Raw genomic sequence first — 18,958 nt, 5'->3', positions numbered from 1 at the left:
TAAGAACTTTTTCCTGTACATGAGCAAATATAAAGTAATGGGTTTGTCTCATGTAGGCATCCACTTTCTCCCCCTTGTTGGAGAAATGGTGATATACACTCCTATCTCTAAAGAGATAGGATGGAGCTCGGTTGAATAGCTTACCTGCATCTGACTCCCTTCCAGCATGGTAACGACCGTATCCCTCTGCCCACAGGTAGAGGTAGAGAAAGATGGTGAAGAGAAGCCAGTCACTCTCTCATTCGCACATTCATTCTCCCAGTCAATACCGCATGGAATCGATGCTGTTCTGCCTGCTCGGGTGCTGGGGGGTAAGCTTACACAACGTGTTGAGCAGCCACCACAGGTCCCAAGGAAAAAGTATCCAAGGACTTGTGGGCAATATCCCGAAGGTAGAAGGACTGAAGGTGGTCTGGTTGGCCCAGACACCTGCCTTCAGGACCTGCGCCACGGAGAAGTTCTTACGGAACGCTAAGGAGGGTCCGATACCTCTGACTTCGTGGGCTCTCGGTCGGAGCGTACGGATGTCGTCGCTACCATCAGCCTCGTACGCTCTCCTGATCACCTCACGTAGCCAGAAAGAAAGCGTGTTCTTGGCAAACTTCTTTCTTGGTAACCCCAGTGCTAACGAAGAAGGCGTCGACACTCATGCCTGAGGTGTCGAGTTCTCTTCAGATAGCGCCGTAGAGCGCCCCACAGGACAAAGCAGCATCTCATCCGCATCATTATCGGTGAAGTCCAGAAGGGAGGGGATCGTGAAAGACTCGAACCTGTCGTCAGGGATCGACGGATTCTGAGTCTTGGCTACGAAGTTCGGGACGAAATCGAGCGTCACAGATCCCCATCCGGTCTGTGTTTAACATCATAAGAAAGACCATGTAGTTCCCCTACTCTCTTCGCCGATGCCAGGGCCAGCAAGAAGAGGGTCTTGAGGGTCAGATCCCTGTCTGACGACTCTCGGAGTGGCTCGAAGGGTCTTCGAGTCAAACTCCTAAGGACGAGAGTCACATCCCACGCAGGGAGCCTGAGTTCCCTGGGTGGGCAAGACCTTTCAAAGCTCCTCATTAGGCAAGGAGATCTCGAACGAATTCGAGATGTCCAGTCCCCTCAGTTTTAGGACGAGAGCCAGGCGGCTCTATATCCTTTAACTGTGGGTACTGAGAGGAGCTTCTCTCGGCGAAGAAACACGAGGAAATCCGCTACCTGCTGAAGAGTGGCTCTGAGAGGAGACAGACCCTGTCTACGACACCAACCACAGAAGACGGCCCACTTCCCCTGGTACACCAGCTGCAGAGGACTGTCGGACGTGTCCAGCCATCTCTGTTGCTGCGCTACGAGAAAAGCCTCTTTCGCAAGAGATGGTGGATAACAGCCAGCCGTGAAGTTTGAAGGGCGACTGGACTGCTTGGTGGTACCGTTCTAACGTGTGGCTGGGCTAGAAGGTTGTGCCAACTGGGTAGCTTTCTCGGTGCGTCCGCAAGAAGAGCCAGCAGGTCCGGATACCAAACGGCGGAGCCACAGGATCATTCTGAGATTGGGGAGTGACCAGCGCTCGACTGATCACTTTCCGAATCAGACAGAAGGGAGGAAAGGCGTAGGCGAAGAGGTTGTCCCAGGGGTGTTGGAGAGCGTCCTCTGCAGCTGCCCATGGGTCCGGCACGGCTGAAAAGAAAACCTGAAGTTTTCTGTTGTGCCGGGTGGCGAACAGGTCTACGACCGGCGTCCGCCCCCACAGGTTGAAGAGCCTTTCCGCCACGTCTTGGTGTAGAGACCATTCGGTCCCTATCACCTGATCCCGACGGCTGAGCTTGTCCGCTACTACATTCCTCTTGCCTGGAATGTAGCGTGCTGACAGCTCTATCGAGTGAGCCGTGGCCCACTCGTGCACCTGCACCGTCAACTGATGGAGCGGAAGAGACACTAGCCCCCCCACCCCCTGCTTGTTGACATATGCCACTACTGTGGTGTTGTCGCACATCAACACCACTGAGTGTCCCACCAAGCGGTCCTGAAACTCTCGGAGAGCGTTGAACGCCGCCTTGAGTTCCAGGACATTGATGTGAAGGTGCTTTCGATGATGGTCCCACACACCTGCAGTCAGCAACTCCTCCAGGTGTGCGCCCCATCCCTCGGTCGATGCGTCTGAGAACAGAAGCATCTCCGGGGGGGGGAGTGCGTATGGGCACTCCTCTTAAGAGGTTCTTGTCGTCGAGCCACCAGGCTAGGTCCTGCCTCACCTTTTTCCGTGAGAGCCACGGGAAAGTAAGGAGGATCCTTGGCCTGAGACCAAACTCTCCCTTACCTCCACTGGAGAGACCGCAGGTGAAGACGCCCGTGAGGGGACTAACTTCTCGAGTGACGACAGATGGCCGATCACGACTTGCCATTGCTGTGCTGCCTGTTCCTGCCGAGACAGGAACCGGCCGGCTGCCTCCCTGATTTGCTGATACGCAAGTCTGCGGGAAAGACCTGCCCTGCTACCGTGTCTATCAGCATACCCAGGTACTTCATCTTCTGCTTGGGTTCGAGATCGGACTTCTCGTAGTTTATCACGATCCCCAGATCGCGACAAACTTGAGGAGTCGATATCTGTCCTGTAGCAACTGCGAGCGGGAGCTCGCCAGGACTAGCCAATCGTCGAGATACCTCAGAAGACGTATCCCGTGCGAATGGGCCCAAGCTGACACCAGAGTGAACACTCGCGTGAACACCTGTGGGGCGGTTGAGAGACCGAAACAAAGTGCCCTGAATTGGTACACCATCCCGTCGAAGATGAAGCGGAGGTACTTTCTGGAGGACTGATGGATGGGTATTTGAAAATACGCGTCCTTCAAGTCCACTGAAAGCATGAAATCGTTCCCCCTGATCGAGTCGAGCACCGAGCGTGCCGACTCCATCGTGAACCGCGTCGTGCGAACGAAGCGGTTCAGGGGAGAGAGGTCTATCACCGGATGCCAGCCCCCCCCTATGCCTTCTCCACTAGGAAGAGGCGGCTGTAAAAGCCCGGTGACTGGTCCTCCCCGATTTTCTACAGCTCGTTTCGCCAGCATGGTCTTGATCTCCTGTCGAAGAGCGTTGTCCTTTGCTGATCCCCGACATAGGTCTGTAGATGGACCGGTTTTGGAGATGAGGGGGGGCCGAGACTCGAAGGGTAGTAGATACCCCTCCCGAAGGACGTTCTACTATCCAGTTCTCGGCGCCGTAGCGCTGCCAAGTCGCCCAATGGCTCGCCAGGCACCCCCCACTTCCGGCAGCAGGTGAGGGGGAACGCCGTCCCTAGCGTTTCCCTCCTCGTTTCGACTTCTTTCCACCACCTCCTCGGGGAAAGGAGGGTTGGGAGGAGGGCTGGTTACGGACCTCCTCTAGCAGAAGTCGAAACAGCAGGAGTCTTCGCACGGGGCTTGGACGGTGCAACCGTCTTTGCCGCCGTGGAAGCGCTAGCCAAGCTCTTTGGCTTGGCCGCAGTCGCTCGAGATTGCCCAGTAACCTTCGAGACTGCCTGGTGAACTAAGCGGTCACTGTCGTCAGTGCGCCGCCTTTCCACCGCAGCGTCCACCATCTCTCCGGGAAAGAGAGCTGGGGAACTCCTAATGGGTCCATTTCGAAGCCCGAGTGCCGCCTCACGCCCGGCCCGTTGGTCACTCGGGTCAGGGACTTTTGCGTCCCTACGTCGAAGAACCAAGTTGGCCCACAGGTTAGCAGTCTGATGGGCGAGGTAAGAGATCGCTCTTCCTCCAGACTGGCACAGTCTCCTAAAAGAAGCGTCGTCTTCGAGAGCAGAACTCCCGGAGTCCGGCCGCTACTTTGGATATTGTGAGGGACCACAAATCCAACCAAGAGACTGTCTGGAACGCTGCCATAGCGGTAGATTCCAGGGCAAGTGCCTCCTGCTGCGAGAACCATAGGTTCTCCGACAGGAGCTGCTGCAGGACACACCTGGAGTCAGCCTCGCTAACTCCGGGTTAACCATGTTTAGGCATAAGTATCGGGTCTTCCGAAGGCACGTAGAATCGCCTCTGACGCTGTAGAGGGGGAGGAAGCAGCTTAGAAGACCGTCAGGATTTCAGCGAATCCTCCCGTCCTGAGACGAGATTCTCCACCTGATCCAGGATCTGAGTCTGGCAAGCTCTGATCGCGGTAAACCCCACCATCATTTTCTGGGTTCCCTCTTGGGCCCCCAAACCCCGTTATTTCGAGCCGGGCGGACGTGGGCTCTGCGGGTGGGGGTATAGCGGCGATCCTTCCAGCCAAGGTCATTATGCTGACGAATCAGCTTAATGACTTCTGCAAAGTTCCTCTGTATCTCGGGAGTTACTGCGTCTTGTGGAGTAGGACCGTCCAGTCCCCTCCAGCAAGAACAGGTACCGCGATACTCCTCCTTCAGAAGGAGGAACAGCGACAGACCCCTGACGGTCGCCTCCAACTCACTTGCGCGTAGTGTTTCTGGTCGGTCCTAAAACCGTGCCTGAGCCATACGGCGTCATAGCTGGTCACGAGCGGCGCACCTCTCGTGATCACTCCTCGGTACCTCGCTCCTCCCGGTATAGCCCGAGGAGGTTGAAGGTACGGGAGAGCAGACCTGACGCTCCCCCCTCGCTCGCTGGCAGGACCAGCGTGCGTGGAGGGCTGCTGCTGATCGTCAACCCGCGGTGGCGATCGAGCAGCAGGCCTAGCCTTGCCGCTCGCCTGGGGCGATAGGCTCGGCTGAGAACGTCGAGACCGATCTCTAGCGTCAGGCGAGCTGCCGCTGGTCACCGTCCTCCGCCCAGTCCCCTACGGGAGCGGCGGTCAGGTGACCTGCTAGGCTCTCTGTCGCGTCGAGACCGGCCAGCGTCCTCGTCGGCGCGTCGAGCCGCTGGCCGCGGGGACCCCTTCCTCGCCTCAACCCGTGGCTGGTCAGCGACCGTCACGTCAGCCCGAGCAGCCAGTTGATCGCTGCGAGAGCGTCCACTGGCCTGGCGAGAGTCGTGTGCACGACTCTCGCCAGTCTTCTGCTCCGCGCCGCTGTCTTGACGGCGAGCGAGCTCGGACGTCAAGACTTTGGCTGGACGGTCTCCCCCCGTGGAAGAGCGTCCACATCGGTACTTCTCGCGAACGAGAAGCGGCTGAGACGGAACCTGGTTTAGCGGCAGAACCGCTAACACCAGGTGAGGACGCACCAAGCCGAGGGGGGGGGCTGGTGCACCTCTGGTCCCCGTCGTCTTCTTCTTTGCAGAAGAAGAGCGGGCCCGTTCCCGAAGGAACAGGAGGACCAGCATAAGAGCTCCCCGACTCGCCTGTGCGAGCCGGGCCCTTAGAAGATCCCGAAGGAGTCTTCTTAGGGGGGGGGGGAGGAGGCAGCCTTCTTCTTCTTCGGCTGTTTAGCCTTAGAAGTCGAAGGGGAAGAGGAGGCAGCAGACGACGAAGAAGACGACGAAGACGACGACGACATCTTCCTCTTCTTCTTCGCCAGGCTCCGCAGGACAGACGTCAGGTCTTCCATCCAGGAGGGAGCCGGGGCAGTTGCCGAAGCAACAGGGCCCGACTGCACCTGTCCGGAAAGACCTGAGACTGTGACAGCACCACCAACAGCAGGAACAACAGGAACAGGTCCAGGAACAGCAGGAACAGCAGGAACATCATGCGCGTTATCTGAAAGGGAATGAGCAGCAGGGACAGCAACAGGTACGGCAGGCACGGCAGGTACCACAGTGAGAGCCAGGCGTCCTGTCGGCAGCTACCGTCATCCTCGGCACTGGCGGCAGGTCCCAGGGGGGTACTCTTGGGGCAGCGGAAGTCCGGGGTCGGCAATACAAAGAACCCAGGTGGCGGTGGCACCGTCCTCTTTGGTACGGCAGCAATCGGTTTTTGTATTGCAGCCGTGGGTGTCACCGACATTACATGTGGTGTATACACCAAGTGCGGTGGCATCTCATATGCTGGTGTAGATATTGTGGTGGTAGTAGTGGTTACCGTACCATGAGTGACCACTGCCGACCCCGCCAACCGCTGAATCAACCCCTGTATGCTAGGCACTCCCTGCAGTCCCAGCGACTCCCACACCTGTCCCAGGTCGTCCTTCGCTGATGGCACACCTGCGGAAGCAACAGTCGGGTTTAGTTAGAGGGGTTTCCTCCTCACGCCTGGGGGGAGAAGAACCCCACCCAGAGCGGACGGAAGACCCCGAGTACAACTGGACGTCCGGGTAGCGGGCGCCCTCCTCCACACTCGACGGATCGAGAGAGGAGAAGGACTCCGCTAACCCCCCCGCAGGGGAAGGCGCGAAACGTGGGGGCTGGCCGGGGTGGGGGGCAGGAAAGAAGACGAAGTGTCCGTTACCAAAGGAGTCACTGGACTTTCCGATGACTTCTTTGGCGGCCTAAGTCTCTTCCTGCCCTCGTACAGAACCCACTGCGCCTCGGATCCAATGCATACATGTTACACATGGCTCGTTGCGGGAGCATTCTCGCCCCCGACAACGAGTACAAACTTCGTGTGGATCCACATCCACAAATGATCTGAATCCGCCGCATCTACGCCCCTCCAGCCCGGGGCACACTCTACGGGCGACTGGGGGGCGCGGCGAAATCTCCATTTCTTGATCACTCATTATTCAATGAAAAAAGAAATGCCAAAGTACTTACAAACATATACTCTCAATCACACTAGGAAAAAGAGGGCTGATACTCAAAGCAAACGACAAAGCGGGCAGAGCGATGACGAGCACGTCCTATCCTCACACGGCCGAAAGCAAAAGTGATTTGTTTACCTCCCAGCCGCGGCGACGATCGGACAAGCAGTTAACTACCGTTATTCTCCCCCTCCCCTTGTTCGAAGCTTACGACCGTTCCAGCTGCCGCTAGCTACTTCCTATTGTTAAAGGACCGATGGTTTGTATTACGTATCGGAACAATGTAACCTTTATTGTTTGCATGCTAAGAATGGCAAAATCATCGTTGCCACATTAGTGGAGCTTCACACATATGCCAATGCATTATTATAAACTGTTTCCATGAATTCTAGTTGACATAGTAATGCAATAGTGATAAAATTGCTTTAATATTTATGTATAGTATATACTTTCAATACATAGGCTGATTTCACCAATTTCCATGTTTTGTGTAAGTCTTATACCCAGTTTGGAGGGTGAAAACATCCCAATTGGCAACAGAGAGAGAGAGAGAGAGAGAGAGAGAGAGAGAGAGAGAGAGAGAGAGGCGAAGGAAGGAAGGACAGGGGTGGTGGTGTAGGGGGGGAGAGGGTAGGTGGAGCTTTTTACGCATGTTCGTATCCATTTCTGCATAATGGAGTTTTTGTCTCTTGGTACAAGGACAAGTGTCATTATTCTTTACGATTAGTGATTCACTAATACCCTTATACATTACGGCACTGGGTGTAATGCACTACAGCAAAATCTCGTTCTGATACGAGTGTTCGTTACTGAAATATTGGCCAAAAACGTGCTTGCACTGTCTCTGACACCCATAGTAGGTATGCTGCTTAGTTGTCAATCAAGTTTTTTGTAATCAAGTATATTTTTCACAAGCTAGCTATTGTATAAATTTGTATTTTTCTCAATCAAAACATATGCCCCTCAATGCTAACTTTCCTCTTTTAACGACTTTTTGGTCATTGCAAATTCGGCCCCATAATTTCTTATGGTGTGAAAACAGACAAGAGGCCCTGGGACCAAAAGCGATTGCGTCACACTACGGCGATAATCCGGCGGTAAAACATCTTATATCCAAAAAGTAAATAATAAAGATATACATATATGCGCATTACGATTATAACAATTACATGAATAGCTGATAACAATCTGCTGAATAACTGGTAAACTATTCTGCAAAAAAGTTGAGTATAGCAATTATTTACAATAGGTACGAAAGTCAAGATGTCGTGACATCATAATACAGGACTTAAAAGAACGTTCTATATCCGAAAAATAATTACTTATATTTGAGTCAGAATCGAGTTACTTTTTCAGTAACGAATATTTTCAAATTAATCATCATAAATATGTAATATATTGATGTTTTACTATTTATTTACAAAATTATCTAGTGCACGCCTCGTCTTCTTCTACCAAAACAGTTGTTTACTTAAAATGATCGTGGTTAGGGACAGTGTTCCGATTGTTGTGATGAAAGTGCCCCAGCGTCTGTGGGTACAAGTGGTGTGCGGATTTATCACAGGAAATGGGAAGTTTGTTGACACAAGTGACTCCGTAAACATCGAGATGGCATCAATCTTCTAAAATATTGAAGCGTAAGTAAAAATTTCAAAAGCATTTTGGTGAGATTTGCACTGCTTTGGACACCCTTTTCACTACCCTCTGTTTAATGCTTTAAATTTGGCCTTAATTTCTAACTTTGGAGAAAATACTTACTTCGAAAGGAGAGTAGAGGTCTTTAGCTCCGTCTCTCACCAACAAGAAGTCGTGACTGATGCTCATCTCCAGTGTCAGGACGTGTTATACCTAGGGTAAAAAACCGCATGGTACAGGGGTGGACCATGTACGATCAATGTGTACAACCCCCAAAATAAAGTACATTATAACGCGTCCTGACATCGGAGATGGGCATCAGACGCGACTTGTTGTTGATGAGAAACGGAGCTAAAGACCTCTACTCCGGTGTCAGGACGCATTATAATTTACTTTTCTTGGGGTTGTACACATTGATCGTACATGGTCCACCCCTGTACCATGCGGTTTTTTACCCTAAGTACTTTTTCGGAGGGTGGCATGCTGTGATCATCGTTGAGTTGATCCAGGCCATGCAGTGTTTTACCCTATTTATTCGGACGACTGTAATTAACCACCGGGGGCCAGTACTAAACACGGCGAAATACATTGGTGTCGTCCCCAAATCCCTAGTGGATGTCATATCCGTGTACGTTTCCTTGCAGTCCCGTGTGGACTGCTTCTGTAGAAATACCAAAAGTACTTTTACTGAGGGTGGCCAGCCGTGATACCTTAGTTGGTGAGTTGGCCAGTCCACGCGGTGTTTTACCCTAGTACCTAAATGCAACCCTTGGCGGTCACTTCCCTACATGAAGAAATGGCAGGCCGCTGCCGCTTAAAAATTGCGTCAAATCTACCAAATTGTCGACCTTTTTCCTGAAACGTTTGAATGAGTAAGAAAATCTCAGCGGGTAGTTTACGTTTTTGTTGACACCCTCACAAGGTAGGTTGGTACTACTAGCTAGGTAGCTACTTACCTACTACGTTTTATCTTATAACTCCTTAAGCTAGAAATGAGCTTGGTTACGACCTCGCAAAGTTCCGAACTAGGCAGTTAAGTTATAGGTACCTACTGTAGTAGTAGTAGTAGTGGGTGGGATATGCCTTTGAAACGGCTCCCTTGCTTCTTTTATTCCTCCTTTGTTTGTGTTTGCTTGAGCTTCTTCTCTCTGAAATACCACATTTCTTTTATAAAATCTTCCGATTCTCCACTTCCTCCCTCATTAGTACTACCAATAAGATTATATTTGCTACTAATTCCTCTTTATTTTCTTGATATGGTTGCTGCATAAAGCTATATCTATTTCTAATTTCATTGTATGCTGGACAGTAAAGTAAGAAATGTTCCAAATTTTCATTTTGTTCCTCACAGTATAAACATTTTGTATCTTCTCCTTTTATCCTATTTCTATCATTTAATCCTAGTATACCTAGTCTGGCCCTACTGATCAGAACTGTTTTTTCAGTGTTATCATACCAGATTTCTTCTCTTATGTTTTCTTTATATTTTCTGTAGATTCTTAATGTTGACTTTTCATTCATTTCTTTCTGCCATATTTTTCTGTCCCAATTGTTTATTATTTCTCTTAACTGTTTGTCTTTAACTGCTTCAATTTTACTTAAGTTTATATTTAGTTCTTTCATATACTCTTTTACTTGCATTATCCAGGGGTTTTTTTTGTTTTCATACTGATCCATTGTTATCTCATATAGGAGCCTATTTCCACCATTCTTCAGTGTATGTTTCAGGTAGAAAAGTTTATTCTTCATATCTCTAGATTGGCAGGAAGAGGCCCCTATTTCAGATCTTAACGCACAACTTGCTGTGTAACTTGGCGCTTTCAATATTGCTCTGTATACTTTATTATCTATCTTCTGCAATTCATTTATTGTTTTCCTGTCAAGTTTCATGCACTTCCATTGACATTACCATGAATGAAGGCATCGCTAGTCCTTTCCAGTACAATTTTCCTATTTTTACCCTGCTACAGCTTTTATTGATGACTGCATTAGCCATATTTGCCATCTGCTTTGCTTTAATTTGGGCCCTTTTTATTTGTTCTCTGAAGCAGTCTTTCATGTTGTTGATTGTTTACTCCTAGGTATTTAATATTCTTAACTATTTTTATTCCTTCTATGTGCTCCATATTCTCCACATCATCGATACTGTACCAGTCGTTATATATTAGTATGTTACTCTTGTCCTTGTTTATGTTTAGGCCACATTCACCCGCGATTTCCATAAGGGTTTTTATTGATTTTGTTATTTCTTCTAGTGTGTGCCCTAGTATTAACCCGTCGTCTGCATATAGTAGTGCCACTATCCTTATTACTTCATTTCTGAAACCTTCTGTTGTATTTTCTAATTTTTCTATTATCAGGTACGTTATTAATAGAAAGAATATGGTTGAGCCATTGCATCCCTGTCTTATTCCATTAGTTACATTTAGTTCTTTTTGTTCTATATTGTTAAGGCATAGGCTTGTTACATCATTTGTATATATCTTTGCAACTGTATTTATTACTTCCGCATGTAGTCTGTATTTCATCATGACCTCAATGAGCTTTTTCCTATTAACTGAGTCAAATGCTTTTTGGAAGTCTATTGATACTACAAATAATGGGTCCTTTCTTCTGTAAGTTTCTTGTATGCAGTATTGTAAGATATATAAATTATCGATTCCTCTCCTTTGTGCGGTAAAGCCGGATTGCAGTTCATTCATTTTTCCTATATTTCTAATATGTTTTTCTATTTGGTTCTCAGGATCCCCATGAAGATTTTATATGATGCATTTGTTAGAGCAATTGGCCTTAGATCTTTGACTGTGGGGTTTTGTTTTTTGGCGTGAGTGTTGTTTTTGACTTAAACCAGCTTTTCTGCGTTTTCCTGCCCTTCAGTATTTCATTTAAACATTTTGCCAATTCTTTTTGGAGGTTGTTACTTTGTAAGAGTAATTTGAACAGTACTGGCTTTTTCATTCCATCTGGTCCTGGTGCTTTTTTTGTCTTCATTTTCTCAAGTTGATTTTTTACATCTTCTTCTGTTATGTGGATTTCTTCCATGGGTCTAATCTCTGTCTCTGTTTGGTCATACACTCCATGCATATGTTCTCTATAAGATATATGGCATTTCATCTGCTGTCCTAATCTTTTCACTATTGCTTCCATGTCATGTTTGTACTGTTCTTTCTTGCTTTCATTCCATATCTCTCCTTTTTGTTTTGTTCTTTTTCTTTTTTTGGTATATGTTTCCAGAATTTTACCAGCTCTTTCCTAGGGTTCGTCCTTCATCTCTTGCTTATTTTCATCGAATATTCTTATCCATTCTTTTTCTGATGTGGTCTTTCCTCTCAGCATGTCTATATATTCCCAGATTTTCCTGTGTCTTTTGTTTTTAATCATTCATTATCTCTTTCTAATCTTTTCTTCATATTCTTCATATGCTTTCTTTATTATTATCTGTACTTTTTGTTTTTGTTTAAGATATGCTTCTTCATAGTATCTTCTTTCTTCTATACTTGTGGCTTTCCTTTTTAATTTGTTATATACCCTTCTTTGGCTTATTTCTTCTTTGTTTCTTTGGTTTCTTTGTGACCCATACTGGTTCTATTTCTTCTTGCTTTTCTGTCTTTAACCTTCTTTTGATTATCTTCTCTAAGTTATTTGTTTTTGCTTCACTCATTGTTTCTTCCAACTGGGTTAGATCTCCTTTTCTGTCTTGTTGGCTTACTTTATACTTTATATATTCAAGGTATTTCCTGGTAGACTCTTCTGTAACTTTCAAATATTTGATTTCTTTTGTTTCATTTCTGAATGTTTTCCTTACTTTAGTGTTCATTTTGAATTGGACCTTTATGAGGTGATGGTCTGATAGATCATATTCATATTTTCCCTCGTCTATCTCCATACATTCATATTTTTTATACATATTTTGGTTGACTAGGGCAAAGTCTATGGCACTGTTCTGATCTCCTCTACTCCAGGTTATCTCCCCTTTGCAGCTGGGATCTCCATTTAATAGCGTTAAATCATATTTTTCCATCAAGTCCATAACATATTTTCCATTTTGGTCAAGTTCTTGTGTCCCTAGGAAACCTAAATGCCCATTGAAATCCCCAAGGACTATCATAGGCAGGTTTGTGGATTTTTCTATGGCTACATGTAAGGCGTTTATTATTCGTTTATTTCTTTCTTTATCACTAGTTGACATGTAGACCAGAATTATGTTGAATATTGTTGTTCTATAATTAACCTTTACTATAAGAATGTCTTTGTGTTCCGACTTTTCTTTTTCTATCTGGATCTCTCCTTTGTTTCTGTACATTATTAGTAGGCCTCCTCCTTTGGTGTCATCTTCATCTCTCATTGAGTCTACCACTCTGATGCTTGTTGGGAATAGTAATTTTTGCTGTTTAAGGTGTGTTTCTGTGATGCACATAATTGTGTTTTCTTTTGTTATCTCCACTAGCTCGATTATTTTTGCTTTTGTCAGTCCTTGGGTGTTTATAAGCTTTATTTCAAGATTTCTTGATATATCTTCTGTCTTGCTCCCTATTTTTTCGCTTTCTCTATTTACAAAATTGCTTCTACCATCTAACCCTTTATCTATCTTTTGCAAACCACTTTTTTCTTCTAGGTCTAATAGTCTAAGATTGTTACTAAAGTTACTTCCTACACCTACCTGCCCTAAACTAATTTCCCTTCTACTTCCTCCCTCAGAGCTCTTAACATTACTACTAGATATTCTATTTTCTCCTAAATCTAATTTATTTACACTCCTAAAAATATTATTACTCCCTATCTCTAAATTATTTACAATTCTATCTACTTTACATTTTTCCTACCTCTAACTCATTTTACACTTCTAACAATTCTTTTGTTTCTATCTATATTCCTCTGGACTTCCTTTTTAGAGCATTCTAGTCGTCTGAAAGTTTTCTCTTCTCTTCAGCTCTCCCTTACTTATGAACCATCCTTCCTCTTTGTTATCCTGCTTTTTCTTTAATTCGGATCTTAATATGCTATCTTTTTCTCTTTCTTTAGCAGTCATGTCTGGAACTATAGATATTTTTTTGTAAATATCCTTCTTTGCATTCCTTAGCAGTCTGGAACTTTTTAATATGTTCCACTTTTCCCTCTCATGGCTGAGTTTCACTAGAAGTGGTCTGGGCCTTGATCTGCCTATCGCCTCATTGTTTTGACCTTGTTGCAGTCGTGGCCTACCTAACCTTACTACATCTTTAATATTCCATTCATCTTTATTAAGGTTAAGTTCTTTTGTGAATATTTCTTTGCACCTCTCTTCATCTACCTAGCTTCAAGTTTTCTGTTTCCTCTCCTGCTATACCTATGCTCTGGCAGGTTGAATATGATTAGGTTTTCCTTCCTTCTGTCTTTGTCCTGGGCCTCTCTTATTTCTTCCTGAATTGTTTCCCTTATTCTACTGCTGCTGAGGATCTCTTCCTTTATGTCTTTTGCTAGGGTTTCTTTAATGTCCTTAATCTCATCCTTTATGTCTTTGACTAGGGTCTCTTTAATGTCCTTAAAGTCCTTAAGGGTTATTTCTATTTGCAGAAGTCTACCTTTAAGCGTTTGGTTCTCTTCCCTGAGTTCTTTGATCTCTGTATCCTTCTGGTCCTGACACTTACTACAATCTGCACAATACCATTTTATTATATCTACAGCTCTCTGAATCCCAGCATACTGATCATTAGTGATATTGGCGCAATTCGTATGAAACCATTCCCTACATTTGTCGCATTCTAACGCCTTTTGTTGCCTACCTACTTCCCTTCTACACTGTGGGCACGTGTCCCCTGAATTTTGGTGAGGTCTAGCACGGTTATCAACTCCACCTACGCTATCTCGGTTACTCCTAGATCCTGCCATTTCTTATATATGCCCTAGATATGCAAAAAAAAGTAAATCAATGTTGCAATACTTGCTTTGTTCGTTGTGGTCACGTTTTACTCAGAACAAACACAAAACAAAGGGAGTTTGGATTGCTCTACTTGGTTGGTGGTAGTAGTAGTAGTAGTAGTAGGTGGGATATTCCTCTGAAACGGCTTCCTTGCTTCTTTTACTCCTCCCTTGTTTGTGTTTGTTTGAGTTTCTTCTCACTGAAATACCACATTTCTTTTATAAAATCTTTCCTATTCTCCACTTCCTCCCTCAGCAGAACTACCAATAAGAGTATATTTGCTACTAATTCTTCTTTTTCTTGCTATGGTCGCTGCATAAAGCTATATCTAGTTCTAATCCCATTGTATGCTGGACAGTAAAGTTAGAAAAGTTCTAAATTTTCATTTTGTTCCTCACAGCATAAGCATTTTGTATCTTCTCCTTTTATCCTATTTCTATCATTTAATCCTAGTATACCTAGTCTGGCCCTACTGATCAGCATTGTTTTTTCAGTGTTGTCATACCAGATTTCTTCTCTTATGCTTTCTTTATATTTTCTGTAGATTCTTAGCGTTGACTTTTCATTCATTTCTTTCTGCCATGCTTTTCTTTTCTGTCCCAATTGTTTATTATTTCTCTTAACAGTTTGTCTTTAACTGCTTCAATTTTACTTAAGTTTATGTTTAGTTCTTTCATATACTCTTTTACTTGCATTATTCAGGTTTTTTTTTTTTTCATACTGATCCATGGTTATCTCATATAGGAGCCTATTTCCACCACTCTTCAGTGTGTTTCAGGTAGAATAGTTTATTCTTCATATCTCTTGAGTGGCAGGAAGAGGCCCCTATTTCAGATCTTAACGCACAACTTGCTGTGTAACTTGGCGCTTTCAAAATTGCTCTATATACTTGATTGTCTATCTTCTGAGATTCATTTATAGTTTTCTTGTCAAGTTTCATGACTTCCATGGCATACATGAATGATGGCATCGCTAGTCCTTTCCAGTACCATTTTCCTATTTTTACTCTGCTACAGCTTTTATTGATGAGTGCATTCGCCATATTTGCCATCTGCTTTGCTTTAATTTGGGCCCTTTTTATCTGTTCTCTGAAGCAGTCTTTCATGTTGTTGATAGTCACTCCTAGGTATTTAATATTCTTAACTATTTTTATTCTTTCAATGTGCTCCATGTTCTCCACATCATCGATACTGTACCAGTCGTTGTATATTAGTATACGTATTACTCTTGTCCTTGTTTATGTTTAGGCCACATTCACTTGCGATTTCCATAAGGGTTTTTATTGATTTTGTTATTTCTTCTAGTGTGTGTCCTAGTATTAATCCGTCGTCTGCATATAATAGTGCCACTATCCTAATTACTTCATTTTTAAAACCTTCTATTGTATTTTCTAATTTTTCTATTATCAGGTACGTTATTAGTAGAAAGAATATGGTTGAGCCATTGCATCCCTGTCTTATTCCATTGATTACATTTAGCTCTTTTTGTTCTATATTGTTAAGGCATACCTAGGCTTGTTACATAATTTGTGTATATATTTGCAACTGCATTTATTACTTCTGCATGCCGCCTATATTTCATCATGACCTCAATGAGCTTTTTTTCTATTAACCGAGTCAAATGCTTTTTAGAAGTCTATTGATACAAATAATGGGTCCTTTCTTCTGTATGTTTCTTGTATGCAGTATTGTAAGATATATAAATTATCGATTCCTCTCCTTTGTGCGGTAACACCTGATTGCAGTTCATTCGTTTTTCCTATATTTCTAATATGTTTTTCTATTTTGGTTTTCAGGATCCCCATGAAAATTTTATATGATGCATTTTTCAGAGCAATTGGTCTTAAATCTTTGACTGTGGGGTTTTATTTTTTTGGCGTAAGTGTTGATTTTTACTTAAACCAGCTTCTCTGCGTTTTCCTGCCCTTCAGTATTTCATTTAAACATTCTGCCAATTCTTTTTGAAGGTTGTTACTTTGTAAGAGTAGTCTGGACAGAACTGGCTTCATTCCATCTGGCCCTGGTGCTTTATTTGCCTTCATTTTCTCAAGTTGATTTTTTACATCTTCTGTTATGTTGATTTCTTCCATGGGTCTAATCTCTGTCTCTGTTAGATCATACACTCCATGGATGTGTTCCCTTAAAGATATATGGCATTTCATTTGCTGTCCTAATCTTTCCCCTGTTTCTTCCGTGTCATGTTTGTAGTACTGTTCTTTCTTGCTTTCATTCCATATCTCTTCTATTTTGTTTTCTTCTTTTTGGTATATTGTTTCCCAGAATTTTACCCAAGGGTTTCATCCTTCATCTCTTGCTTCTTTTCGTCGAATATTCTTATCCATTCTTTTTCTGATGTGGTCTTTCCTCTCAGCATGTCTATATATTCCCAGATTTTCCTGTCTGTTTTTATCATTCATTATCTCATTTCTAACCTTTTCTTCATATTCTTTCTTTCTTATTATCTGTACTTTTTTTTTTATTTTGTTTAAGATATGCTTCTTCATAGTATCTCTTTTCTTCTATTCTTGTGGCTTTCCTTTTTAATTTGTTATATATCCTTCTTTGGCTTATTTCTTTGGTGAACCATACTGGTTCTATTTCTTCTTGCTTTCCTGCCTTTAACCTTCTTTTGATTATCTTCTCTAGGTTATTTGTTTTTGCTCCACTCATTGTTTCATCCAACTGGGTTAGATCTCCTTTTCTGTCTTGTTGGCTTACTTTATATATCCAAGGTATTTCCTGATAGACTCTTCTGTAATTTTCAAATATTTGATTTCTTTTGTTTAATTTCTGAATGTTTTCCTTACGTGTTCATTCTGAATTGGACCTTCATGAGGTGATGGTCTGATGGGTCATATTCATATTTTCCCTCATCTATCTCCATACATTCATAGTTTTTATACATACGTATTTTGGTTGACTAGGGCAAAGTCTATAGCGATGTTCTGATCTCCTCCTTTCCAGGTTATCTCTCCTTTGCAGCTGGGATCTCCATTTAATAGCATTTGGTCATATTTTTCCATTAGGTCCATAACGTATTTTCCATTTTGGTCAAGTTCTTGTGTCCCTATGAAACCTAAATGCCCATTGAAATCCCTAAGGACAATCACAGGCAGGTCTCTGGCTTTCTCTATTGCTACATGTAAGGCGCTTATTATTCGTTTATTTCTTTCTTTATCACTAGTTGACATGTAGAATAGAATTATGTTAAATATTGCTGCTCTGTAATTAACCTTTACTATTAGAATGTCTTTGCTTGTTTGTATGGTGCTTTTACATTGCATGGAACCAGTGGTCATTCAGCAACGGGACCAACGGCTTTACGTGACTTCCGAACCACGTCGAGAGTGAATTTCTATCACCAGAAATACACATCTCTCACTCCTCAATGGAATGCCCAAGAATCGAACCGGCGACCACCGAGGTGGGACGAAAACACCATACCAACCACGCCACTGAGGCGCTTAGAATGTCTGTGTTCCGACTTTTCTTTTTCCATCTGGATCTCTCCTTTGGTTCTATACATTATCAGTAAACCTCCTCCTTTGGTGTCTTCATCTCTCATTGAGTCTACCACCCTGATGCTAGTTGGGAATAGTAATTTTTGCTGTTTAAGGTGTGTTTCTGTGATGCACATAATTGTGTTTTCTTTTGTTATTTCCACAAGCTCGATTATTTTTGCTTTTGTCAGTCCTTGGGTGTTTATAAGCTTTATTTCAAGATTTCCTGATGTATCTCCTGTCGTGCTCACTATCTTTTCACTTTCTCTATTTTCAAAATTGCTTCTATCATCTAACCATTTATCTATCTTTTGCGAACAACTTTTTTCTTCTAGGTCTAATAGTCTTAAGATTGTTACTAAAGTTACTTCGGAGCACTTACAGATTAGTGGGCCCACTCGACCGCCGACCGAAATCGGCGGAAGAACACCAAAACCAATATGGCGGCGATACCAAAACAACAACAAACAAAGTAGGGAGCTACTACATATCCGCGACGATCGATTTATGTGTGCTGTCAGTAAGGCCGTGGCGGAACGGCGCTTCGCGCCTTATCCGCATATTTAAAGATTCTTGGCAGGCACGGCATGTTCTGGCAAGAGGTAATGTTGCGCTGCGCGCGCTAACCACAGGGGTTACAGTAAGGCTACTTACCGTGGCGGATGGATTTGGGTGTCGCGATACCAAAACAACAACAAACAAAGTAGGGAGCAACTGGCCCGGTAAAGTGTAAAGTTGGAGCACTTACAGATTAGTGGGCCCACTCGACCGCCGACCGAAATCGGCGGAAGAACACCAAAACCAATATGGCGGCGATACCAAAACAACAACAAACAAAGTAGGGAGCTACTACATATCCGCGACGATCGATTTATGTGTGCTGTCAGTAAGGCCGTGGCGGAACGGCGCTTCGCGCCTTATCCGCATATTTAAAGATTCTTGGCAGGCACGGCATGTTCTGGCAAGAGGTAATGTTGCGCTGCGCGCGCTAACCACAGGGGTTACAGTAAGGCTACTTACCGTGGCGGATGGATTTGGGTGTCACGATACCAAAACAACAACAAACAAAGTAGGGAGCAACTGGCCCGGTAAAGTGTAAAGAACCCAACTTCCTTCACCTACCTGCCCTAAACTAATTTCCCTTCTTCTACTTCCTTCCTCAGAGCTCTTACATTACTACTATATATTCTATTTTCTCCTAACTCTAAATTATTTACACTCCTAAAATTATGATTAATCCCTATCTCTAATTATTTACAATTCTATCTATTTTATATTTTCCTACCTCTAACTCATTTACACTTCTAACAATTCT

At 44.3% G+C, this 18,958-nt stretch overlaps 1 long non-coding RNA gene across 3 annotated transcripts in view; it reads right to left on the bottom strand.

Moving 5' to 3' along the window:
• Positions 1–14,264, bottom strand: part of LOC135223502 (uncharacterized) — a 60,107-nt gene extending 45,843 nt beyond the window's left edge. The window contains exons 1-2 of one of the 3 annotated variants that reach the window (XR_010316518.1): positions 14,166–14,264; positions 9,298–9,393 (exon numbers count right to left, since the gene is read on the bottom strand). This is a non-coding gene — a long non-coding RNA (uncharacterized LOC135223502). Of the gene's footprint in view, positions 1–9,297; positions 9,394–14,083; positions 14,116–14,165 lie in introns of those variants that run through there. The other 2 variants (XR_010316516.1, XR_010316517.1) reach the window with 2 other exon arrangements.
• Positions 14,265–18,958: the final 4,694 nt, after the last annotated feature.

Source organism: Macrobrachium nipponense, chromosome 10, assembly GCF_015104395.2.
Source record: "Macrobrachium nipponense isolate FS-2020 chromosome 10, ASM1510439v2, whole genome shotgun sequence".
Taxonomy (NCBI): domain Eukaryota; kingdom Metazoa; phylum Arthropoda; class Malacostraca; order Decapoda; family Palaemonidae; genus Macrobrachium; species Macrobrachium nipponense.
This window is presented reverse-complemented; position numbering and strand designations above follow the sequence as displayed.